The sequence below is a fragment of the Lepeophtheirus salmonis genome, chromosome 1 (assembly GCF_016086655.4).
Source record: "Lepeophtheirus salmonis chromosome 1, UVic_Lsal_1.4, whole genome shotgun sequence".
NCBI lineage: Eukaryota > Metazoa > Arthropoda > Copepoda > Siphonostomatoida > Caligidae > Lepeophtheirus > Lepeophtheirus salmonis.
This window is the reverse complement of record NC_052131.2, coordinates 9,718,059-9,730,717: the sequence shown is the minus strand read 5'-3', so window position 1 is coordinate 9,730,717 and position 12,659 is coordinate 9,718,059. Positions and strand designations below refer to the sequence as shown.

The following is a 12,659-nucleotide window of genomic DNA, read 5'->3' as shown; positions in this document are numbered from 1 at the left end:
TTAGTGATGCATTTGAGTCAAATCGAGTTAAAGTTTTTTGACTAATCTAACGAGTTCGTTTTAGTCTAAACTACATGATTTTCGAGCTCACTTGAGCTCTAGTTTTTGAGAATTTTTTAATGCAATATATGGTATGTCAACACAAAATAAATCTTGAACACAAAAAATTAATAAATTTCCAATTTATATATTTCATATAATTTTTTTTTAATACCTAATAGAGAATTTTATCTAAGTTTAAATTGCATTTCCGGCACCTCTGAATGATTTAACAAAATAATTCTTTAATAGAAATGTAAGTTAATTGGATTCAAAATACAGAAGTTTTGAGAAGGAATATCCCAACTTATTTTTATGTTGACGCTGATATATCCCTCTTCATTTAATATTAAAGGATCTGCATCCTTAGCTTTTTACTATAGATGTTTAGAGTGATACTTTAAATTTGACCTTAATCATTTTTAATAATTGCTTCGAATTTTGATTACTTGAGTTCTAGTACAATAAAATTTTCAAAAAAAATAAATATTTTGGGAAGTTCAAATAATTTTCAAAAAGTTGTCGACTTTTATTATATTGGTTTTTTTTTCAAGTTTGAGTTCTACTCGAATCCAACACTAATATGTATCTTCTTCTTTTATAAGAGAATCTATCTTTACTGAGCTACCCATGAGGATTTAAAATAATTACAGGTACTGAGGCCCTTTTTTATATATGAAGGTATATATTTATATATATGTATACATATAAACTATGTAAATACCTTTAATTACAATCCCGAAAACTTAATTTTCTCACGTAAAAAATTACATTTTGATCAAATTGATATATGAAAATGAAAAAGAGTCTCTATTGACTCTTCTTAAGTTATTTTCTACATAATTTTCAATTGAAATTATGTAAAATTCGATTATTCTGCAAAATATCTTAATATACAGCAATAATCCGAAAAGATAAGGTAATTGGATCAACGTATATATACCACTCTATTTGAGATAACAGTCTTTTAAACTAACAATACATTCTTATTACGTTTTTAAAGTAATTACTTTAAGCGTCTTAAAATTGAAAAATCTTAGAATATATAGTGGACTATTTGCTTTGAAATTAATAGTCAATTTGTAATTCTTAGGAATAAACACTAATCAAAACCAACAAAATAATTGTTAATACAATTAAACTCACATTCTTTTTTTCCCCTTCCTTTTTTTTTTTTTTACCAAATAAGAGCTACTTATTAGAGAATAATAGTTGTAAAATAAAAAGGGGGATATCAATTCAAATATCTGTGTAATAAATGTCTTAAAAATTCAAATATTTTTATAGCTTGATCTATTTATTTTATGCTAAAAAAATAATCACGAATAATTATAGTTCCTGAAATTATTTTAGACATCATTGCAAAACTGTTTTAATTCAATTATCTCGTTCGATTCATAACTATTTTAGTACTAATAGAAAATATCTATATTAATTGAGCAAAGTTTCTCTCTATGAATATTTGAATGAAAATAGGGCCCTTTTGATCTACCTAATAAATAACAATGAACGTTTATTTACCTTAAGCAAAGTAGGGGAAACAAGGACCCACGCGATCAATAACTGAAAAATGTATTGGTGTATGGAATCTTGTTTTCTTCGCTAGAGGTATGTACTGTTTAGGTATTATTTGGATATATAGTTAAGAGTTATGATGTTATCTAATATATTTAACTTTTTAGAAGATGTTCATTCGAAGTCTGGAAGACGGACTTAGCTTAAATTGAGAAGATTTTTATAATATGAAGTTTAGTTAACACAATAATTTTTTTATTCTAGTTCTAGTGTTTATTCTGCGTTATTTTTTCATATATAACTAATTTAAGAATATATTTTTTATATTAAACTATGGAGTCCAAGTTCCCACCTCTGACAATAATTGACCATTGTATCTTGAATCATACTTTTATTATTATAATAACAATTAATGAATCATGCATGTATAATTCAAAACGTTGGTCTCTTCTTTTTGGCGGGAAATTCAAAAATGGAAAAATCAGAGAATGAAATAATTTTAGTAATTTTAGAGTGTGAGCTAAGCGTGATTCATCAATCACTCTCTTTATTACATCCCAGCCTATGCCAGTAGTAAGAAAATGAGAGAGTGACGTCATATGAATAGCAACATCTTGCAAAAAAGTGTTAAACCCCTGCACCATTGTAACTCCTTAAGCTAGCGGTCGCAGTTTCGCAACTTGATTTAAAGCTTTAGTTTACCACAGCCATGATGTTATATGAATTATTGAACAAAGTTTGACCCATAGGATGGTTTTTGCGTCCGTTTTGAATGCGTCTTAAAAATTATAGATCGTATGGAATAAGTTGTCAAACTTTTTGAAGCAATACACCCCTAACTCAATAGGTATTCATCAGTTTCATGAACACAATTATCTTCATGGTACAATCAACAATCACCTTTATCAAAATTCAATTAAAATATATCATTGGTGGAAGAATTATTGTATTGTGTGCATGTAGTTCATTATCTGTCATGATATGTGAAACATAAATATGACTTTACCTAAGCATAGTCAGAGGAGTTTCGTTTGTCAACGTGAGCTGCATATTAGTAAGTATGAGCACATAACAAATATGGCATGTTTCATATAATATTATTTAGCCAACTTCATATGAAATGTATAAATATTGTTATAATTATGTGTATTAGGGGTTCTCTCTCAAAATCCCGGTAGACTATTTTCCCGGGATTTCTCGGGATTTATAAATGCGAGAAATACTCGAAAATTATATATATCTTCCCGACAACTCCCACACTTAATTATTTCATAATATAAGTTTCATTTAATTAAATATGATTTATTAAATCCTACGTATTGCACCTGGTTACTTTCATTCTGAAATAAACAGAAAAAAGACATAAAATCGGTTTGTAGTAAGCCTACATTGTTGAGAAGAGTACACAGCTTAACAAAAGCTTATTATGATTTAACCAATTAACGTTCAGAACACTGATTAGAAGAAAACATGCAGAAGCATCGACAGCTGATAACAAAATAAACAGTATATTTTTGTGTTAGTAAGGCAATGTCGTGATTGAAGAATCATTTGGTTAAATTTTTTTACAATTTCTGCTTTTAAAATGATATAAACATCCATAATAAATTATACCTCACAAGGCATCAAATGATGCGCGAGTTTACGTTTAGCCAACGAAACTGGTTGTGTACTTCACAATTATACATACAACCTCAAGTTTAATCCAAAATTAGTTCGTTCATCACTTACCTTTTGAAGCAGGCTTTTGCTTGCAGGTTACAGCATTTAAAAACCGAATCACTAGTAGTGATAATAACATAAGAAAATGAGAGTTGATGATATTTGGGTAAGATTATTTTAAAGTTTAATATTTTTTCTTAAAATCTCCGGGAAATGATAAACCGGTTTTGTACCAAGAATCCTCCTCTAAATAAATACTATTTATTTTCAATATCTAATTGAAATAAAAATGCTAATAAAAGTTCAAATGCACAAGAGAATCGCGTCTATATTTGGTGGTTTAAATTTTGATAGGCATAAACTATAAATATATATGTATGTATTCCATTCAAGAACCAATTTATTTTATATGTTTATTTAGGATGGGAAAAGAAATAGAAGTCTATTGATGAATGGTATGTACTTATGTGGGTTGACTCAACTTTAAAAATTACAAATTTTACCGTTAAATATCAATTATTTACTCTACTTTATTAGGTATAACAAATATATTTTAGATAATTAGGTAAATTATTTTAAAATTTAAAAGACTCAATTTTTGTGCAAAAAAATAAACGTATCATTTTTTAATATACATATTTGTTAAATTATCCGAAAAATAATACATTTTTAAGTCGAACAATAATGTAATATTTTAAGAATATGGTAATATTAAAAGCTAGGCATTTTTAAAGGATTTATTTAATATATTTGAAAGGATTTTACCCATATAAAATTGATGAAGACGTCATATAATTATTCGAAATATTGAATTCCATATTTACTAATCGAATAAAATAAATTTACCGCTAGAATTAAAAACTGAAGTAGCGAAACACACCTGGCAGCTAGAGTTGATTGGAAGCCCTTGTGATTTTTTTCCCTCACAATATGTTGTTTTCTATGATACCAGAGATGAGGTTACTTTATTCTTGCCGTATGCAACTTTTTCTTCCCTCTGCAGAATTTATCTTGTTAATTCAGATAAAAAAGTGAATTCATGAAGGCTGCCTAATTAGTAATGGAGTAATACAAAAATTAGTACAGTAATCTATTGTCAAGTTTTAGATTTTTGAATTTTATTTCCAAAAAATTCAATTTTTTGTGAATGGCTATGGATTTTTGAAATTTTATGAACTGCTGTTGATTTTTGAATTTTTCTTCGGAAAAGTTCAATTTTTTGTAAATGGTGTCGTCGTTAGAGAACAAGTTTAAAAAAAAAAGTTTGATTAACAGCAAGCAAAAATGCAGATTGCAATAATAATATTTAACAAACAGAACTAAAAAATATACACCTGTCTAGGAAAAATATTATGTTAAAGTTGCTGTCCTAAGACTTATGGGTAACTCAGTTTATATGCTTCCTGTATACGGAGTGGTATTTGTATTTTTTCCCTTCCTTTCAAGACTACTTCCAATGGATCTAATAAGACTTCATGGCTTTTTAAGCTACTTTCCTTCCAAATATTCTTCAAATAGTCATGGTGGCCATGTTGATTTTCTGCTTCCTTTATTTTTATATAGTGGTGGGACAAATATTATAAATCAATCTAGATCTGGTAACCCGCCTTTACCTTTGTACCTCCTCAACGAATACCTATTGACAATCTCCATCTTTAATGAGTACACGCACAATGATACTATATACTTAGATTTCCCTCTTTAATCATTAAAGAATAACGATAACAGCTTTAAAAAATTAAAAAATCATATTACCAAATACAAAAATATCGCACTTATTTAAACTTATATTTTTCACAACTCAAATATTAATTTATAACAATCTTGTATGTATTTATGTACCTCCATTATTTGTTGTTCAATTTTACAATATAATATGTTGTAGTATTTTTGAGTTTAAATAACATAAAATCGTGAATTAATTGAAATGTTTCTGGTCCATTTAAACGTGAGTATGATTTCAAATAACCAAGCCGACTCTTTTTATTTTTAATTATACGTATATTTGTATACTCGGATGTTCAAAATAATAACACTACTTAGATATGCATCTACAGTTTAAAGAATGAATTTGTTTCTTTCCATGGGTTGGTTTTTTTTCAATTATGACATCTTTATTAAGACAAGGCATTTTAAATTATGAGCATTTGACCGGTTATCTGCCTATTTACTCTTTGTATATGTACGTAGAAAGGCCTTAAAGTCTATGATTGGATATTTATATAATACTATGTGGTGTACAAGGAATTATTCGAAGTTATTTGTTAAAGTGTAACACAAAGTTGTTCAACGCTTATTTTAGACACATTTATTTTATAGTCAATTCGAAAAACTTTTTTTTTTTTTTGAACATTTAAGTTGAAATTTCAAAATTAAATAAATATTGTATACGAAATTACTCCAAATTGCAAACAGAGATTCTAAATAACATATTTTTAAGCAATATTTTTAGTGTTTTCGTCTTGCGTTAAGATATAAAAAAAACATAACAAATAGCTATTTATATGGAACGAAACATACTACTTATGGTATTCATACCATTGAAACATAGTAAATATTAAGAATATCACGCCAAACTGATTTCATAACTTAAGAACACTACATATATATTGAACATCGAACAAATGGTAAACGTATTTAGGTCATTTAAGGAAACATCAATGAATGTCTTTAGAAGCGATTGTAGTATACCTAAAAACAAGAGTTTTCATTCTTTTAAAGTAGTTTTTGTTATTCAAGTTCCAAGATGGTCCACGTTCATAGTATTTATCTCATGTGAAAACATACTGTATGATATAAGAAGTATATATTTGTCCTCAACATAGATTTACAAAATATCTTTGTAAAAATTAAGTTATAAAATAGAACAAACTAAATATTGAGAACATATCTTTATTAAGAGTATTAATAGCATTGAAAAAAAGGTATTTAATAACAATATTATACCTTCATTCAATCAACATTTTAAAGTCGAAATGATAAATCTTCACGATTATTATGAAGAGTATATCACGATTTGTAGACAGATAATTGAAGATTCTAAAAATTATGAGATAAATTAATTTATTAAAGTGGATTTTAAAAAGTCTTTTATCATTCTGTCAAAAATTGAAGATGGTCTTGTCATTTTGATTTTTGTTCTTTACCTAAAATTATATATTAACTTTACAAAATCATAAAATTGAGTGATGCCAGTGGGAAGAATATTGTATTATGTGTTCATATATTTGCATAAAGAATAAAATGCCGACTTTGATGAATAGATACTTGATGAAGCCTAAGAAAAGCTTTGAATCATTATTGTCACATAAAATATAGTTTATGTCATTTTTATGTATATTTAGTTAAAGGTTCCATATCTTATTTCCAATAGCCGTAAAAATAAATATTTTTAAAAAAATAGAATTTGTCAATTTTTAATTGAACTATTGGGAAATTATCCTTCTTTCTTTATCGTTTTTTTTTCATAAGTTAAGGGTTATTTTATGATTTATAAATGTAGAATTCCATTTAGAACATGATAAAAGTTTGCTATGACTTATAAAATGTTCCTTAGTTATTTCATGACCCAAATCCGGTTTGTTTTCTTTTTAGAAATTTAATCTCAAGACTTGAATATTATATCACTTTTTTTAGAAGTTGTTGAGATCAAGATGACATATGGGCATTTAACTATTTACTACATCTTGAATAACACTTAAATTATAAAACTTTTCTGCTGAATATAATTGTTAAACAGCAAATTGTGTTAACTTATCTTTTGCAGGCAAAGTAAAATAATTTGGGATGCATTAACACAAAATCATTTTTAATAAACAAAAAATGGATATTTTTTTTTCTTTTTCTTCCAAATAAAATACGTTTTATATTTCATTGCCATATTTAGATCAATAGTTTAGAGCAGCTGTTGTCCTATTTTTTACATTGTTTAACAACCTGGTAAAAAAAAATTTTAACCAATGATATCCGAAAAATTTGATGACATTTTTATAAAATACATAGTTTTGGTATTTTTTTCCAAAAAAGACATATTTTTTGGAGAACCTTCAAGTATAAAGTAAATACTGGTTCACCTTTTTATAAAAATCATATTCCCCACTGAAACCTCCGTGCACCACTAAAGTTTGTGGAACGTGTCTCACAATTTGAGAATTACTGTTTTAGAGTATTTATTTGATTGATGAGACATGGTCCTTCCAATAATATGTTGTTCCTATTTTCAAATAATGATAGACAATTTTAGGACTTTTAAATCCAATTTGAGATAGCTCTCAAAAATTATGAAGAATCATTTGCTTATAAAAATGGAAAGTAATTAGTAAAATAATAAAAATTTAATCCAGAGTCCTTTTTTTAAAAGAAATAATCTCTCCTTGCTGTTATATTGACAAGTCAAATTTTTAATTATAATGGGCAGAAGAAAATAATACGAATTTGAGACTAAGAAAGCCCCAAAGGTCAGTTCAATGTTTTTGATTATTCATATTTCATTATAGTAATTGTGTACAGTATCTCCAAATATCACACAAACAATTTTCTAAACAATCATAACTTTTTTTTTGATTCATTTACTTACAAGAAATCATTTGAAGATATTTTGTAGACTCAAGAGGGTTAGTAATAATTAATTTAATAATTAAATCAGTTGAAGGATTGAAATTTACTCATATTTCGATATATTAAAGCATAAGTCATTATTTACAAAACAAAGCAAATTTCAGCTCTCTAACTTAAGTACAAGTCTAGAAAATGACACCTAAACGTAAACGACGAATTTCCATTCGCTCACTCCATGCAATGGAGCGTCTCCAGGATCACCGTCTACGCCTTCAGCAAGTCCAAAACATTGGAGAGGAATAAGGGCTCATTCAAAAAGGCCAACAGGAAATTAACTATAAGCTATAACGCTTTCTAATGTTTATTTTTTGTTTTATTTGTTTATGTATGTATGCCTTGAAAAAAAATAAAAAAGGCCAAAATGTACCATGCAAGATATTTCAGAGTTTCACAACAAGCTGTCTTGGGAGCTATCAAAAAACTGGGTGGAAAGAGCCTTGGTAGGGTGGAGAGGCAACTTTTGACACCAGCAATAAAAGAAAAACATCTTCTCTGTATAAAAACTCTATTGAATAATATTTGAATGAGTATTTTGAATCATAATTTCACATTTTTGCCCCCCCCCCTTAAAGCCCTGATACTTACCCCCTTGACTACAACATTTGAGTGTTTGTCGAGGGGAAGGCATGCAGTGACCTTCATCCAAACACCGAAACACTCAAAGCAACTGTCAGCTAGCAATGGGACGCCATGACAGAAGACTACATCCTCGGCGGGTGTCATGCCTTCATAATATAATTCATGTCATAATATTTTATTCTTAATCAATGAATTGTATCTCTTTGAAGTTTCAAATTCAAAGTGTTCAGACTTTAATGGAACACTCGGTATAAGTAATTTAACTTATAATAAAAAATTATGCTAAATTTGTATCAAAAATGTATTAACTAACTTGTTTGCATAACCGAGCGATATTGAAATATACTGTACAATAGATAATATGTGTATCATACGAAGCTTTCAAAATTAGTGTGGAATCTATGCTAGCTAATTACTCCATATACGAGGTGTGTTCAAAAAGTAATATAACTTTTCAAATTTCTCGTCACAAACATATATCAACTGTTTCACCTATATACTATGTTTAGCTTGTTTGTGAGAGGCATAAAAGTTAAAAGTATTTTGTGTGTTCTGTGATTTTTTGTTATTGAAAAAATATGGATCAAATGAAAAAAATGAAATCAAGTGCTCCAAAATACTTGAAATATTGACAATGACATACGGTAAAACTTTGTGAGTAAAAAAAAATGTTTACAAGTGGTACAACCTCTTCGATTATGGCCGGGTAGATAACAATGACCAGATTTGTTTTAGGACATTTTGATCACAGTTTTTTTAAGCCCTGTATCAGGAGTTCTTACCATATGGTCGTAAGGTCAATAAAAGTTGAAGTTATGAGCCACTTGCGAGAAGCAATACGAAGAAAACGTCCAGAATTGTGGAAAACAATTCAGGTCTTTTATATCACTATAATGCCCCTCTTCACTCACCTTTGCTAATGACAGATTTTTTGTCAATAAACAACACCACAAGCATGCTTCAGCCACCATATTCACCAGATTTGGCCCCATGTGACTTTTTCTTGTTTTTAAAACGAAAAAGACCTATGAAAAGATGAAGATTTGCAGCAATTATGGAGATAAAGACTGCATTGCTGGAAGAGTTCAAGGCTATAGCAAAAAGTCCCTATGATAAGTGCTTCGAGGATTGGAAAACCCGTTGGCACACGTGTATTATATCTAAGGGGGATTACTTTGAAGGGGACTACATAAATATTGATAAATAAATGAATATTTTTTCCTAAAAATACAAAGACACCTCACCTTTTGAACACACCTCGTATTGAAGGTCACTTTATATCTTGACATAAAGAAAAATTTAAAGTATCTACTTGTTTGGTTCGTTTAATCTCCTTAACTTAGGTTTGCAATAATTATCACAATTATTATTGTATAAAACATTTTCCCGAAAGGACATCAATCAGTGAGCCCATCATCAAGGCATAAAACATTTTCCCGAAAGGACATCAATCAGTGAGCCCATCATCAAGGCATAAACAATCAAATTGTATAATAATAAAGATATTTCCTCTAATATAAAAGTTTCTGTAATATTTTGTAATGGCCGTTCTCTGAATAACTAAAATCGATACAAGTGGAATTTTGTAGCTAACTTTCTTCTTGCCCTTCAAACAAAACTGCCTTAATCCTTTCGGAACAGGCCAATTCATTGTCTACAGAATCGTAAGATATCAATTATCTTCAATATAGGGCTTTCAACAAGAGAAAGATTTTAGTAGTATTAAACAATAATATTATATTTGGCATTTTTATCTCTGAAAATATCATTTTAAAAGAAAATTAATTTTAAATGTTTATTGAGAGATTGTTAATCTTAATAAAAAAGTAATTTTTTATACATTGCCCAATTTTTACTTCTGTTGAATATTTTTAAATAAAAAATCTTCTAAAAAAATTAAATTCCGAAACTTGGAAGCCTTTGAACAACCTCTAAACATTGACTGAAATTACTCAAATTTTGTATTTCTTCATTTTTTTTACAGCAAAATAAAATTTTACTGTCTATGTCATCCCAACTATTTGAGAGAAAAAAAACATTTTATGAATCAGATTAATGTACAATTCACATGTGTTTTCTATGAGAAGCATCATTCAAAAATAATTATTGAGCCAATAGAAAAATATAAAAACACATGTTTGAATCATTTATGTCCTATATAACTCCCTCAAGGGCTTCAGAAGATTCAACAATCAAGACTTTTTAAGTTGGAACACTATACGACATTTGAAGGTAAGAAATATTAAATTACTTTTATCTCCCTCATGTACAAATTTTTAAACATGTAACTCTCAAGATGAAGTTCGTCATACTTTTGTGCCTTGCCATGGCTGCTACATTTGTAGAGGCCCAGTCAACTTGTTGCCAATTTAATGGACAATGTTATAAGCCTGGATCTATTATTACAACTTTCCCTCATTGTTGTACACAAATGATATGCTCAAAAAAAGGGACCCTCTAGTGAGTATTAAATTAATTAATCAACCACCAAACAAAATGCTCAATCATATACAACAAACAATCATAATTTCAGTACAAATGTCATTGGAAAGCCCAAAACATGTGGATGTTGTAGAGATCCATATAATGGTAAACATGGTTTGATTCAAAATGGTGGCTATGGAAGAACGAAATTTGGAAGACGGTTTTTCTGCTGTGATGGCAAACTAGTTCCAACCTTTTCCTTTATGAAACCTAATAAAACTCCAAGTCCCCTTGCTTAATATATTTACATTTTTTTTTTTGTAATTTTTCAAAGAAAAATATGAAATAAATAATTATTGCATCAAATACATTCTATTAATTGTTTACATACAGTAACTCGAATCCAGACATCTCGAATGAACATCCTTAATAGTAAATTATTTTCATTTATGACGAGTTTTTCTTTTAGTCAATAATTAACTTTATAGGTATTATTGACATACTTGACATGTGAGAAAAGACTTAATTCTTAACTTGGGCTTGCGGTATAAGGACTTTTTCCACTAAGGCTGGTATATTCTCCCATATTTAAGCCAATCAAGCACAATCATATTCAATTCAATGCATTTGTGTTGTAAGCAGAGTTGTTGTCAAGTCCGCCTTTTTTGAAGTCCAAATCCATATGACAATGTTGGATTTGTTCTAACTCGAGACATATTTTTATGAGCTCATACTCGTAACCAAATGGTTTTAGACCTCACTTGGGTTCTGAAATGTATAATCGAGTACAATTCTAAATATGGATATAAATCCGAGTCTTGATTATTCCTAGTCCAAGTCCATATGGTTTCAAAATCAAGTCAAGTTAGAACCCATAGAGCTGACTCAAGCTCGGACTTCGAATCGAGTTATCTTGTCTTAATAAAACCCTGGCTGCAAAAAAAAGAAAATATTAAAACTTATTTTTGCAAAAAATCTATTTAGTCTAAAAAGTCGTCTTGACAATTAATAACTTATTAATTCCAAAATATTCAAATTTTTCATAATCAATTGAGTTCGAAAATGTATTTAATAAATATTACAGAACATATATTGAAGGTTAAGGATTCTTGGGCCACTCAATTCGAAGACGAAAAAAACTTAATCCATGTTCGTTTTTTGCATGTATTCTCCCAATTTGATACTGTATAAATTTTTGGAAAATACAAAGAAATGATATATAAAACAGTACTAAAAATAAAGTTTTGTTTCTTTTTCATATCTCGAACAAAAATAATTGATCAACTCTCATTCGAGTTATCCGTTGTTTGAGTGATGTATGGACAATTGAAAGCCTTTTAACTATTTTTAGCATTATTCAATTCATGTTTGAGATCACTTCATAGTATGATATATTACTATGAAAAAAAAACAGAAAAAGATTGTATAATCCATTATATGTAATTTTTCGACTTATACAATTTATAAGTATTTAAAACAGAGCAAATAGTAAATAATTGATCATTAAATAAAGTTATCAAAAATTATATTTATACGATGATATCAAAATGTATTTTATTAATACGATATAACCCCCGAACTCAAGTGCCTCAGTAATCAACATACTCAAAATTCGACGCAAATAAAAAGAAAAACTTTGCCACTCTTTTCGAAAGAAACATGGGAATCCGATCCGATTTACATAACATTTGCAAAGAAAATACATTTTGTGCTTAGATTACAAGATTTAAGATTAGTTGCTTTAGAAGGTTTACACCATTGTAAGGTTGTATTCAAAAATTTTGCTTTACTTTCCTTGTTATTTATTATAGGTTTTTTTTTTG

General features: G+C 28.3%; 1 long non-coding RNA gene across 1 annotated transcript; it reads left to right on the top strand.

Annotated features, from left to right (window-relative positions):
* Nucleotides 1-10,517: 10,517 nt before the first annotated feature.
* LOC121122443 (uncharacterized) lies at nt 10,518-11,202 on the top strand. Its single transcript, XR_011779759.1, has 3 exons — nt 10,518-10,644; nt 10,709-10,872; nt 10,946-11,202. It is a non-coding gene; the product is annotated as an uncharacterized lncRNA (long non-coding RNA).
* The last annotated feature ends 1,457 nt before the right edge of the window (nt 11,203-12,659 follow it).